Consider the following 14,459-nt stretch of genomic DNA (forward strand, 5'->3'; position numbering starts at 1 on the left):
TAGTCTCATCTGCTGAAGCTCTTTATAGTCAATGGACAAAAGTGAGTTTCTAAAAGAGGTCCACTGTCAATGGACCTGCAGATTGCACACCTAGAGCTGAACGTCCAGAGTAGATGACATGGATATCTTCTTCATTCCCCTGCCCAACACTGCCCTTCTTACATGTTGCATCTGGCTTCCACAGCCATTTTCAGCTGAAGACGGTGCCACAAAAATCACTTGTCCCACCTCCCTACCACCTTTGGCTATCCATTCCCCTCCCTGCCTGTTTCTTTGGGTGAGTCCCAGTGTTCATACACTGACAGAGCAACTGAAGATAATGGCCCTAGCTGGAAGGAAACTGCTGGGTGTTTAGGGGTTAGTTTTTTGGAAGGCAGTTCTCCAGTCTAGCCTATTGCTTGACCGTCACAGCAGAGATGGTAGGAATATAATACCAGCCCAATCCAGATATGTTGAAAGAAATTTTGAAGTATTACCCAATGCTTCTGTGAAGATTACCTCAAGATCCCTTCGAGGTGCAGAATGTTAGCCTCTATATCAGTTACAGTATGAAATAGATACCAAACTTCAAATTCATCTCCTCATTTATTTCCTAGTAACTTCCACATTTAGGTAAGCCCTAGGGGACTGCATATTGTTATTCTTCAATGAATTCATTTAGCTTAGTGACTGCACGGAAGGATAATGTAGGAAAACCAGTCTGCAGATGGACGTTGGTGGTGCAGATACTCACAATTGCCAAATAAATGAAGGTGATGTTGGCTGGCATGACAACTCTGCATTGAACACTGATGAATGCACACCAATCGCAAGTGTATTTCAATGTGTTTTCATGTGTTGTCACCAAAAAAATGCCATGATCATACTCATTACATTTTGAAGGCAGGGAACAAAGCCATGGCCTTGTTCAACTTAGCTAGGACGTTGCCTTGGAGTTCATCCAGACAAAGACTCCATCCAGATCAGTAAAAAAAAAATTAAAAAAAAAATTGAGACAAATTACTGTGTTACAGAGTTACCTGTGTCTTCCCTTGAAGCATTTGTTGTGTTTTTGGAAGGAATAACAGAGTAGAGGGACAAGTCTGGTTACAAAATAGCAATAAAATATCTGTTTTTAAAGGCACTCAACATTTTCCGGTGGAGAAACAGAGAAGTAAAATGTTAAACCATAGGAAAAACTGAGTTGAGCAGAAATACATTTTTTCATTCTAAAAAAAATTGATGCAGAGGTTCATAAAACCTGAAACTCCACAGGGTTCATCCAGCTAGAGAATCAGTCCTGAATAGCAGTACTTTTGACAAATATGGCTTTTAAAAAAATTATATTATGAATGCTAGCTCATTTGCATGTGGTAATTGTCCTTGTCTGTCACTTCTGCTTGATGGTCTGCTCTTTAGCAAATGCTGCTTTGTTTGTCACTTCCCAAGTTCTATGACTGGCTATGGAGCAGCACTCTTTCATTTTTATAGATTTATAAGTGACGTTAATGAGAATAATCTGGGAAAAGCAGGGGGAAAAAAAAAAAAAGAAAGAAATCTGGTGTCATACCTGGGCTATGGACATAAAGACAACTCCAGAAGAGTCTTTTAAACCATAACATGGTTTCTATGCTGACTGAAATATTGTTGCACCATGAAACCCATAAATCTATACAGCTTTATATGCTAGCTCAGTTGGACTGAGTATTTTTCAGTAACTAGTATCTTGGCACTATTCATTGTCCAGATATTATAGGATTTAAAAATCTACAAATGTACAAACCCATTAAAAACAATTTAGTTCTAACAATGTTTTCTGTAGTCTTTTAATGAAAACCAGACAAAACCCAGAGCTACTGAAAAAAATGTCACCTTTATTTTGGAAATTCAAGCTCCGTGTGTTGCATCTGCAAATGAAAAATTTTTAACAAGTCTCTGAGTGCCAAGAAATACCCTTTCTACCATCACTTCTTCTGCATCCAAAGCTTCCTTCAACTGAGAATAAAAACAAAGAGTGTCACACACTGTGCTTTGCTACACAAGAGGCAAGTATGGCTAAAGGCATCTGACAGGTCTCCAAAGCATGGAGGGAAAGCCACTGCTAATGTTGTGCCCTTCAGTAGTCTAAAACCCATTTTAGCACTAAGGATTGTTAATAGGAGAAGCCAGTCACTTCCCATGTCAGGGTGAACGGATGGCCAAGAACTGAAGGACATAAAAGCAAATGAGAATGGATCTTTTAGTAAATTCCCTTCATGCAAAGAGAGCACCAAATTCTAGCCCAAGAGGGACTTCTTGTTGGCGAACTGTAGGTGAAATAGGAAAAGGAAGATCAAATACAATCTGTTTCAACATGAATGTAGTAATACTTCTACTCCTGTGTAGGAGACCTTGCCTCACTTAGGAGTAGTGGCAGATATATGTAGGAAACATCCAACTGGCATCTTCCAAAATTAAGACAAAGCTCATTACCTATTGCAACCTCAGGGACAAATTATACCTAGTGAACTCACATCAATTATGCTGCAGTGTCATGTTATTGAGTCACAACCCATAGAACATGGATAATGCACACACTGAGGGAGGACAGAGAAGGAAAAACTGAAGAGAGCTGAAGGAAATAACAGGTGAAAATTAAATGGGTATAAAACCAGAAAAAGACATTTTAAAAGCAAAATCAAGTTCAGGAAAGAAGCCTAATCAAAAGGAAACAATCTGAAAAGCCTTTGCACAATTACAGTCAAGTTAGTGTGACTGAAAAAACATTTCTCAGACAAGGCATGGATGTACCTGTCACCCGAGACATTCCCTCATGTTCCAGAGAGATCATTTTAATGCTCAGTTTAAGTGAAGGATTAGGAATGAGATCAGACCACAAAGGACTTTCATGCTCCCCTCTCAAATCCCATTAATCAGTCAAAACCTGCTGCCTGGTCAGGCTAAGGTCCACCAGCAGACATAGGCTCCATCAAGTCTTACTTGCTTGAATCAGTACCATGTCCACAACTACATATCCTCATCTGAAGCAGAAGCATTTACAACCCAGAATATGAGCATAAATCTGGTTTTATTAGCTGCTTAAGTTGATAAGCTGAACAACAAACTGGCCTGTTTGAGGCATGGGAGTACATTCCTCCTGCTTCTCTTGCAAGGGGCAGGAATAGGTTAGAGCAAACAGGTAAGGCAAAAAGTATCTGAGACTGCCACAGTAGGGTTAGGGAAGCTTCTCAGATCCCTCAGCCTACAGACTGCAGGTTCACAAAAGGTGTAACTTCATTGCTTGCAGGGTTTTGAACCATCTTTCAAGAACAAATAATATGGGGTCTTAGTGGTGAAAAAAAGCCACCCCAAGATATTTTCATAAGGGAAACAAATCTCCTGTCTGTACAAGAAGACATAAAAATTTAACTCAAGAGAATATTTGTTTAGATCATAGGAAAGTACAGATCAGTAAGAGAAACAGATGTGATAAAAACTAAAAATACTTGAGAATTGCAAGAATATATTTTTAAAATATACATTAATGTCATAGTTCTTAATGACAAAGGATATAAATCAACATAGCTCAGCTGATGTGCAGCAAAAAATTGTATTTTATCAATTTCTGTCTGAAGGTCTCGCCCCTGGTATGCAAAAAAAGATTGGTAATTATTTCAGTACATAATGCATGACCAGCTCATGACATCAGTGTAAAATTAAAATATTTCGGATTTGTGTGCTTGGTTATTTTTTTAACCGTTAGAATTCGTAGATTCAAGCTTTCTTCTGCAGTCAAACAGTAATTAAAAAAAATAATATAAATTGTTCATAGTGATGGGATCCCAGGAACTTTAAGTATATGAGTGATTTCTAGATGAAATTATGTGAGTTGGCAAGTACTAATTAGGACTGCTGACATTTGTTTTATTGGTCTGATTTCTCATGCATCTCATGCCTTTCTCTCCTGCTGAAATCCATGGCAAAAAAGTGCTGTTGCCATTGATAGAAACAATGTTATCGTATATCACATAACTCTTACTGGCTTGCAAGAAACCTGCTTCCAAACTCAACTTTTCTCTTTTCTTTTTGGCTTTGTTCTTTTGATAAATGCTGTCAGCCAGTAAGGAAAAATCAATTTAAATGAATAAGCAAGCGAAAAGCATTCACATCACCTTTATTTCACTTTGCTTCCTTGCTTGATACTAATGATGCTTTATTTCAGTACTGAGAAGCTTCACTACTTGGCCAAGCCTTCATAAATAAGAATCAAGTAAGTAAATAAAATCATAAACCCAACTGAACGTCAGCATTAGGTCTGAGCCATTGCAAACTTCTATTTAATAGTAATGAACATAAGTTCAGGAAAGTCCAAGCTGTTCATTGCTCAAATGGGGCTCACAAATTGCATATGACAGTCTTTTAATACTAAAAAAAAATCAGACTAAGGTGCCTATCAGATGTGCTGCCAGAGAGGGGAGAAACTTTACCCTTTTTATTAAGCTCGTGGTTCCACTTTGTTTAATTTGTTCTCAAGAAAGGGGAAAAAATTAAGATGAATTCATATATGGACAGCTGGAATGACAATGTATTGCAAGGGATGAAAGCTGAAGCATAAACAAGCTTTGGCTTCACCACACAGCTGAAATCAGTGAGTCATCATGGACCGTCAGCACTGGCAGATGGGCCTCTGGGATCAGTGGAAAGTTAGGACTGACAACCTCTTTCCACCTCAGCCCACTGGTCCTGCTTCCTGATGGTGGTGAAATGACCATCCCTGTCCTCTGCATCCCTTGGATGGCCTGATCTTTGCTTCCCTTCTCCGTGGTCATGAACACCTTACTGGCGACACTATTGCCTGTGCTCATAATCATTCTTCTTTTGTAGTGCTGAAACAAAACATCTATGGAGAAAGGTCACCAAATATCCAGACTCAGTGGGCTTAAAAATAAAATGTTGCATCAAGGACGTTTGAGGGCTTGAATTTACTCAGAGCCCCATCAGTCCTGTATTTGGACCCTTCAAATCATTCTGAATGCTTGAAAAAGACAATGCAAAGAATGGTGGGGGGGGTTTGAATATGCAAGTATACACTGACCTGCTACATCAGTATGTAAAGCAACCAAGCATTTCTACTGCTAATAGGAAGTCCATAACCTGTCCCTCAAGGAAAGATTACTTCTCAAAGGATTCATCTACCTTAACTCAGGTGCCTAGAATTTGGATATCTATACTCTCACCTGTCATTTTCACATGCCTTCATAGTCATCTAATACATCACACAATCACAGGACATTTTCGATCAGAGAGGAGGTTCATTCCACCATAGGTTTATCATAAGTATAAAACAATGCAGATCGGCAGCACCAGTTCTTATTCATTGCCTGTGAAAAGGGTGTAAGCAACCAGCTTTGACAGAAATCACTGTCAGGTATCTAAAGTGGAATGTGATGTTCAGTGAGGGCAAGAGGGAGAAACTATCTTGGTTAACAGGGAGACCATAAAACACTGATTAGAAGTTTTCTATCTCTTTCTGAACTCTCTTTTGTTTGGGTCATGCCTGCTGTACCCATGTTTTTAAGCTTCTTGAGAGTTCGAAGAAATAAAACATGCACCCAGGTTTGTGTCTATAGATACAGGGAAAAGGTAAGCTCTCAGTCCTGGCAGCTGTAACTTTAGTTTCCCACTGCTTGGGTTGCACATTGATTTTTTTTCCAGGAGCTCTGGAATTAGAGCTTCCTTAGTCACTTAAATTTATTTGTTGTTAGAGATCCAGATTCTCAGCTCTGGTTTAAATTTCGTTTCTTCAAGTTAAGATTGAAGTTCATAAGAGAAGCTTTCTGAAAACTTAAGGGGTTTTTTTTGTTCATTCATTTTTCATTTTTTATTTTTTTATTTATTTCATTTTTTATTTATTGTAGAAGCCAGGTTCCCTTTCTTAACTGTAGTAATTCTCCAGAGGTGTCCATATTAGTCTTCCTTACATGAGAGAAGGGCCAGCACAACCCCTGGGTCACTGTGCACATTATATATCTGACTCCATTGAGGGTAGAGGGAGTTGAGCTGACTAGACTTGGTAAAACACTTAATTAGCCTTTAAGCTGTAGGCCACAAAAGAGAAACACAAGCCATCCCTTTTCAGGTCCCTCCCCATGCTAGGCATTTTCTGGGAATCAGCTGGTGTTATCTGAAGACGGTGTCTTCAAGACGGTGGCTCCAAGGCTAGGTGGAATGCATTACTAGTGGCTGCTGTGCAGTTTTCACCAGACCTTACTCTCCCAGCAGTGGTCATCCCCTGTATTTCAGGATTTAATAAATTTGGATATTAAATTCATCCAGTTTATCACAAATTACAGAAATAGAGTTTTAAGTCATCAGTTGTGTCAGTAATTAAATCTCATGAAAAGCAGAACAAAGTATTAGCTGGAAGTTGGGAACACAACAGGCTGACATAGATGCCACTGCCCATACTGGACAAAGGAAAACCAGCTTGTAACTGGGGAAAAGGATCTTTGTAAGAAGTGTTGCTCTTGTTCCTTGGCAGCTGTTCAGTGTAAAACCCAAACTGATTGTGTTCACAGATATTCCTTCTTTCCTGAAGCATGTTTGAAAAGAATAGTCTTTTCCTTCTTATTGAGCCCTTCCTTTTTTTGCTAGCAGTTTCAGTGAGCTACAGTGACATGTAGGGCTGACTCTGCTAGAAAGTCAGCTGCCTACATCTCCAGCATCCCCATAAGATGATAGTGTGTCCATGGTGACACTGTGGCAACAACATTATAAAGCATCAGCATTACCTTCAAGGGAGAATTTATGGCTTGTCTGTAATTTTTCTACTTAAAAAACAATTTTCTTTCTTGAGGTAGGAACTGTAATTAAGCTCTCCTCATCTCTTTCTTAACTCAAAAACGGTATTACAAATATTTTAATATTACAATGTTGCTAATTGCTTAAAAAGGGAGGCTGAAAAGTAACAGAAACACAATACAGGGGAAAAAAAGTCACTCTGGGAGAAGTAAGGTATTCAAGATATTTGGTCAAGATATCCTTAAAGACACTCTCAGTCTTCATGCTGATGTCCTCAACCAATGTTAACAATATGTTTGTATTCAACGTGCAGGCATTGTGGTTTTCTGGCCCATTGTATCAGCACATATGTAAACACGTGTTAGGGACCAGACATAAAGACTGGCACAGGGTTAGTGTTCCTAGCACATAAATGGAAAGTAATCTCTTGTGAGGGATGTCAATATTCTGGTCAAGTGGCAGACACATTTCCAGTTAGATTACCAGTGGAGGTACGTCAGAAAGTCCTGAGAAAAAGTATGGTAGGGACTGCTTTACTGGAGTATTTTTTCGATCTTCTAGCTCATTCTCTGACACTTTCTTTCTCAAGTGTCCTTCACAAGACCCAGACAACCCAATTAGTTGTTTGGATGGACTGAATTTGACCTGTGAGCCAGATAGCAAGTATTTTACAAATTAACAGATGATTTATCCTTGACGTCATTGTCTCCATCTACATATAAATAAATAATAATAAACCCCACCCCTCACCCAATAATATTTAATGAACAGTGAACTTACAACTAATTGGTGCTTACTCTGCGGCACTTAACTTGTGACTGGAGCTGCAGACAGCAGTGTTACGGAACTCATGAACTGGGATGGGCAGCAGGAAAATGGAAGATGTCAGGGGTTATAGGACTGAGGTCTTCGTCTGCCTGTGTGGGCGTGGATGATAAGAAAGAGGCTTAAAATGGAGGACGTGAGTTGCACATCCAGATTTAAAGATAGGGGAAGTGGTAGACGTTTGAAGGTAGGCAGGATCAATTTCACTTCCTAGTGTGGGGAGATATAAATAGGACAGCAAGGAGTGGAAAATGAATTAAGAAAGCTTGGATCTCAAGCATGTGAAAATGTTGGTGTATGACAAATAGTGCTGGAAATTTTACCCTTATTCTGGGGAAGAGGGTTTTTTAAAGGGCCCTTGATAAGTTCTTTTTGTATAAGGTAATTTCAGTGTAAATATTCAACAACCTGGAAAGTGTTTCAGTTAGAAGGATGGTGAGTAAAAGGAGAGGCACTGTCTCAACAATACCTACAGCATTGCATTTTCTGTAGAAACTGCCCTGTAGGTATAAACAAAGTGTGTTCTTGCCAGGTGGAGAGTCATAAAGACGCAGAGGAACCCTAACCACTGAATCTCAACCAGACACAGAATTAGGCCTCCATGCTTCAGAAATATAGACAGAATCCTTTGAGATAACTATGGAAGCACAACTGTACACTGCTCTTCATTGAAGCATGTGTAGTTTTAAAGCACCAGGTGATCCCAATATTGAATCTAACTATGCCATAGCCCAACATCTCGGCTCATTTTTATTTTTGTTTTTAATTGTGCGTGTGTGTGTCTGATCATATGAATACCTTGTTAATTTTCATAGCTACCTTCTGTTCAAAGTATAAATAGCTGCAGCATTTCACAGAACTGTGGGGTCAGATGTCTGGGGCTGGAAACCAAATCCAGCACCAGATGCAGATACAAAGCAGTCTCATTCCAAGAAACCAGTGAAGCCATAGTTTCCACTGACTTCATCAGGAGCTGATTAGTATCTCTGAAAAACTGCCTTTTTAGACACCTAATGATGGAGATCAGTGTCTAACAGACAGCAGTGAAGTTTAAAATGTTTTTAGCTTCACTGCATTATATCAAGCTGACCTCTGCCAATGTCATTCCCTCAGCTGATAAAGTGATTTTGCATGGCAGAGCTCTCACTGCACAAGAGTCATGTGTGAAAGGCCTTTCAGAAGCGTAACACCCTGCCCAAGGACTAAATATTATTAACGGGTATTTTTCCTTTTTAGCATCACTTCTTAATTAGCAGTGAACATAAGTAGCTGTAAAACTCGACAATACAGCACTAAATTCACCACTTGATCAAAATTCTAGCAAAAATTACCATATGTGTTACAGGAAGCTCAACATTTTCTGCTTTTCCAGCCTGCTGAGGCAGCATCCTCTTAGTGTTGATAAAAATTGCTTTGCAAAGGTTGTGCCTCTTTGGATTTATCACTATCAGCATGTGGCAGTGTTTGAGCTTCCAGCTAAAAAAAAATAAATTCAAATGGAATTTTACAGTACTTGCTTTGGGGCTGGAGCATAAAACTGCTCTCTTAGCAGCTTCCAGGTCCCTGGAAGCTCGGTCCCTGTGTCACTCGACTTTGTCACATCTCCTCATGCATTGCTGCTGATCTTTTCCACTTGCTGTTTATTTTATTGCACAGTTTGGAGGCACCTTTTTATTATTATCTTGGTTTGATTTTGGCTTCTCTTGATGACAAGGGCTTACAGAAGTGCAAAGGAATCATTAACATACCATGCATGGCAGGCAAGACATCACCATGGAGGAGAGGAGAAAGCTGCTGAAACAAGATTTTGAAGAAATTTTAGTCTAGAAAAAGTGTCTGGGTCTACATTAGCAAACTGTGAAGCCAAATAAGTGATGTTATGCACTTGACATCTACATTATATGCCTCCAGCGGCTCTGCTTCAAGCTAGCTCTGGTGCTGTGGGTTGGATGCTTGGTGGCAATTAGCACAAATTATGTGCTGATATAAAATTCTGGTGTAATGCCTTCCTAAAGGACTACAGTTTGTGTGTTGGAAGCCCCATCTGCAGTCTGAACCTATGTGCTATGTAGTGATGGTAAGAAGATACACTTCAGAAGTGCACTGCTGAGCTGAACTGAAACACTAATGGAAATGTACCTGGAAAAGGAGCTAATGCCCTTGGACTGATGCAGAACAGCAGTGGGTTTACACCTGCTATAGTGAAACACACAATCAGAACTTCAGCAGGTGCAAATCAGTCTATATTAATATAAGTAGCCTGAAACACTTTTACCAAAGATCTGGTGCTGTATTCTGCTTAAAAATAATAATAATAATAATAAAAAAATTACCTTTGCATACTGAGCTGGATGAGGCATACAAGCGTTTGATTTTTCTGGGTGCTTCTCTGGTTTGAATGGGGCTTTTTAGCACTCAGTGCCTCCCTGGATGTCAGCATTTTGATTCCCTTGGTAAGGTTACACACAACATCCCTTACATCTGCTAGCTGAACCTGTGTTTCCATTCTAAGCTTTTAGACCAGAGCCCTGGGAGAGAGCTGGAAATTACTCTGAATCCTCAATCCAACTCAGTGCCATTTCATGGGAAGGGTAAAGCGAAGGGTAAATGCTCCATTTCGAAGCCTCTTTTATGCATTTGATCTTTCACAGTGTTCCTCATTCAATCTGTCCCGCACTAGCGATATGAAGAAGCTGTGAAAGTTAATCCATTTAAGAGATGAATCAGTGCTGGCAACTGTCCTCAGCCACAGGTCAGTAAGCACAGGATGGATGGGCAACCCGGTGCTCTCTGCTGGGAACAATTCCTTGAAAAACGGTATCTGGAAAATGCTCAGTCTCTTGTTGCTCATCTGCTTTGGTAGTAGGTAGCTGGCACAGGGTTCAGTTTCACCTTGGCTCTAGGCAAGGAAGAACTGCCAGGCAATGACAGTTTTCAGAGCAGAAGCTTGGGGAAAAAAAAACCAAACCAACCCATACAGTCCCTCTGTGAAAAGATCCTCTTTGCGCTAAACTTTACTACACAGCCAGTACAATCCACCTCCTTTTACATATTCCTACTGGCATTATAATGCCCCAAAATAAAAACTTATTGTGGGAAGAGCAGAGATCACAAGCAGAAAGCATGATATAATGTACTGTTTTGTTCAGCACAGGGGCAAAGGACACAAAACACTTCTGATGCTTGATTGATCCCACTCAGCGCTGTAAATAGGAACAATGACCTGCTGAAATGGCCAGGTAGAAAAGCTGGTTCGACTAGAGAAAATGCCTGAGGACTGAAGAATGTTGTTCCCAGTACGGGGAAAAAAACACATATCTAGAAAGTTAGATCTGCTCCAGTTTCAGTCTTTGTCTCTGCTCCAAATCCATTCTGTGGTTGGGTCAAGAGAAGTTAGGGTTCTGGATATTTCTTTCAGTGTTACAACAGCATTTGGCCTATACCAACCTTGAAGGAAAACTAAGATCCTGATGTTGTCAATCTAAGCCTTACAGAAATTCATCCTAAGTCTGAATTTTAGTGGCAATGAGCATCTCAGCCCCCTTCAGCAAAACTGAAAACCTCCCTGTTCAAACTCAGAAACTCTGAGTTGAATACCTGAAAATGATACCATTGGTACAAAAGCAATGAAATTTTTTTCTTCTATGTCTATTGACTATGCAAGCTCTGGGACAATGTATGACTATTCAGGGCCTCATCTTCAAACACAATTTTGGTCTTTTTTTGTAGAAGATTTGGCCCAAAATCCCACATAGAACCACATCCGCAGTTTTTTTGCTTTGTTTTGTTTTTTCACATCTGCCTCTCTCCAGAAGGAAAGAGGAGACCTGGTTACCTAGAACATGGAGAAGGCTGAGGTACTCAACAATTTTTTTTCCCCAGTCTTCCCCAGCAAGCGTTCCAGCCACACTGACCAAGGAAAAGGCAGTGATTAGGAGAATGAAGTAGTATCTGGTTCTGTAGGAGAAGATTGGGTTTGAGAACATCTAAGTAATCGGAACGTGCACAAGTCCATGGGACCTGATGGCATGCATCTATGGGTCCTGAGGGAACTGGCAGATAAAGTGGCTAAGCCACTATGCATCATATTTGTGAAGTCATGCCAGTCTGGTGACATTCCCAGTAACTGGAAAAGGTGAGACATAACCCCATTTTTAAGAAAGGGAAAAAAGGAAGACGCGGGGAACTACAGGTCGGTCAGGATCGCCTGGCAGGTTCGTGGAGCAGATACTCCTGGAAACAATGGTGACAGCCAACATGGCTTCATTAAGGGAAAATCATGACAGACAAACCTGGTGGCCTTCTACAACAGGGTTACAACGTTGGTGGATGAGGGAAGAGCAACTGATGTCATCTACCTGGGCTTGTGCAAAGCATTTGATACTGTCATGTGTGACACTTGCCTCTAAACTTGGGAGACATGGATTTGATGGACAGACCACTCACTGGATAAAAAATTGACTGGATGGTTGCACTCAAAGAGTTGCAATCAACGGCTCAATGTCGAAGTGGAGTGCAGTGATGAGTGGCATTCCTCAGGGGTCAGTACTGGCACTGGCACTGTTTAACATCTTTGTCGGTGACATGGACGATAATATCAAGTGCAGTCTCAGCAAGTTTGCCAGTGACACCAAACTGTGTGGTGCAGTTGACACGCTGAAAGGAAGGGATGTTGTCCTTGAGAGCCTTGAGAGGTGGGCCCACACAAACCTCCTGAAGTTCAACAAAGCCAAGTGCAAGGTCCTGCATGTGGGTTGGGACAATTCCAAGCATAAATGCAGGCTGGGCAGAGAATGGATTGAGAGAAGCCCTGAGGAGAAAGACTTGGGGGTATGGGTACACGAGAATCTCAACATGACCCGGCAATGTGCACTCACAGCCCAGAAAGCCAACTGAGTCCTGGGCTGCATCAATAGCAACATGGCCAGCAGGCTCAGGAAAGGGCTTCTCCCCCTCTACTTTGCCCTTGTGAGACTCCACCTGCAGTGCTGTGTCCAGCTCTGGGGCCCCCAGCATAAGGGGGACACGGACCTGTTGGGGTGAGCCCAGAGGAGGCCATGGAGATGCTCAGGGGGCTGGAGCCCCTCTCCTATGAAGCCAGGCTGGGAGAGTTGGGGTGGTTCAGCCTGGAGCAGAGCAGGCTCCGGGGAGACCTTAGAGCACCTTTCAGTACCTAAAGGGGACAACAAGAAAGCTGGGGAGGGACGTTTTACAAGGGCCCGTAGTGGTAGGACAAAGCAGAATGGCTTTAACCTGAAAGAGGGGAGATTTAGATTGGATATTAGGAAGAAATTCTTTACTGTGAGGGTGGTGAGGCGCTGGCAGAGGCTGCCCAGAGCAGCTGTGGGTGCCCCATCCCTGGGGGTGCTCAAGGCCAGGCTGGACGGGGCTGTGAGTAATCTGGTCTGGTGGAAGGTGTCCCTGCCCATGGCAGGGGTGGTTAGAACTCGATGATCTTTAAGGTCTCTTCCAACAGAAACTATTCTATGGTTCTATGATTCCATGATTCTTATATACATCTCTAAATAAAATTTTAATGGCCAAAATGCAAGTGATGTAGGGAATCCTATTTGGCTCAGGTTTTAACTGATGTCAGGATCCTCTTACCCTTTAAGAACTGTGAATGCTGCCTGCCCTTGGATTGTTCTGATGTGTATGTTAAGTTATTTTTCCTTTTCAGTCAAAATTTTGCTTCTGCTTTTAAACTGTTATGTACCACACAGGGAACTGTCCTTCTGAGTTGAGAACAGTTTTGTTGTGCAGCTCATTTCTATCTAAGCACAGCTGCTGGAGTTCTGTAAAGCACTCTCTAACAAAGCTATCTAAAGAAAAATCTTGGATTAACACACTCAGTTTTAGCCAGTGGAAAGCTGGACATCAGGGACTCAAAGAAAGACAAAATTGTAAAATATGAACATCTTCTCAGAGCAGCAGTCCTTAGTACTGCAGGTGATACCTAATATCCTTCTGATTATGGCCTGGGTTTTGAGCTTTCTGTGTTGTGTCATCCCTTGCCTCACATGCTGACCTAGTCTCACCTGCCCAGCCAAGTTTATGGATGAAAAAACACATTATCACTTTTGACATGGGAAATCCTAGGGAATTACTGACAGGAAACTGCCCTGTCAGTAAATGCAAACATTCTTGCAGCAGCAAAGTAAAAAACCTCTTCCAAGTTAAAATAATCTTCTAGCAATGAGTTTGCTTACCAAGAGCACGTTTTTCATAAAATACATAAATTATTAAGAATTTAAAAAGCTTGAAACACACTGATGCAAAATAACTCAAATTGTAGGAGATACTCAATGTATGCTGGATCTTGGTGTTACATTGTTACAGGCTTCCTGTTGTGTCTGTTGTCTCATGAAAGAGCCATCACAAATTCTGAAGATTCCAGGGATTCATTCATGCAATGTCTATGGTATGTGGTGGCTTCTCCATTCTTTTCCCCATGAGAATTTAAACACGATGTCCTAGTAGACAACATGTGGACCACCAGACGGCAATGTGCCCATGCCGCAAAGCAGGCCAACAGCATCCTCCAGGGCTGCATTAGGCAGTGTTGCCAGCAGGTCAAAGGAGGTGATCCTTCCCCTCTACTTGATACTTACGAGACACATTTGGGGTTCTGGGTCTAGTACTGGGCTCCACAGTAAACAATAGGTATGAGCATACTGAAGCAAATGCAGCGAAAGGCCACAAAAACTATTAAGGGACAGGAGCATCTCTCATATGAGGAAAGGCTGAGAGAGATGGGATTGCTCAGCCTAGAAAAAGATGGCTCAGAGGGGGTTTTATCAGTTTTTGTAAATAAATATTTGAAGGGAGTAAAGAGGGAACCAGACTCTTCTCAGAGGCGCTCAGTGACAGGACAA

The sequence above is a fragment of the Falco peregrinus genome, chromosome 6 (assembly GCF_023634155.1).
Source record: "Falco peregrinus isolate bFalPer1 chromosome 6, bFalPer1.pri, whole genome shotgun sequence".
NCBI lineage: Eukaryota > Metazoa > Chordata > Aves > Falconiformes > Falconidae > Falco > Falco peregrinus.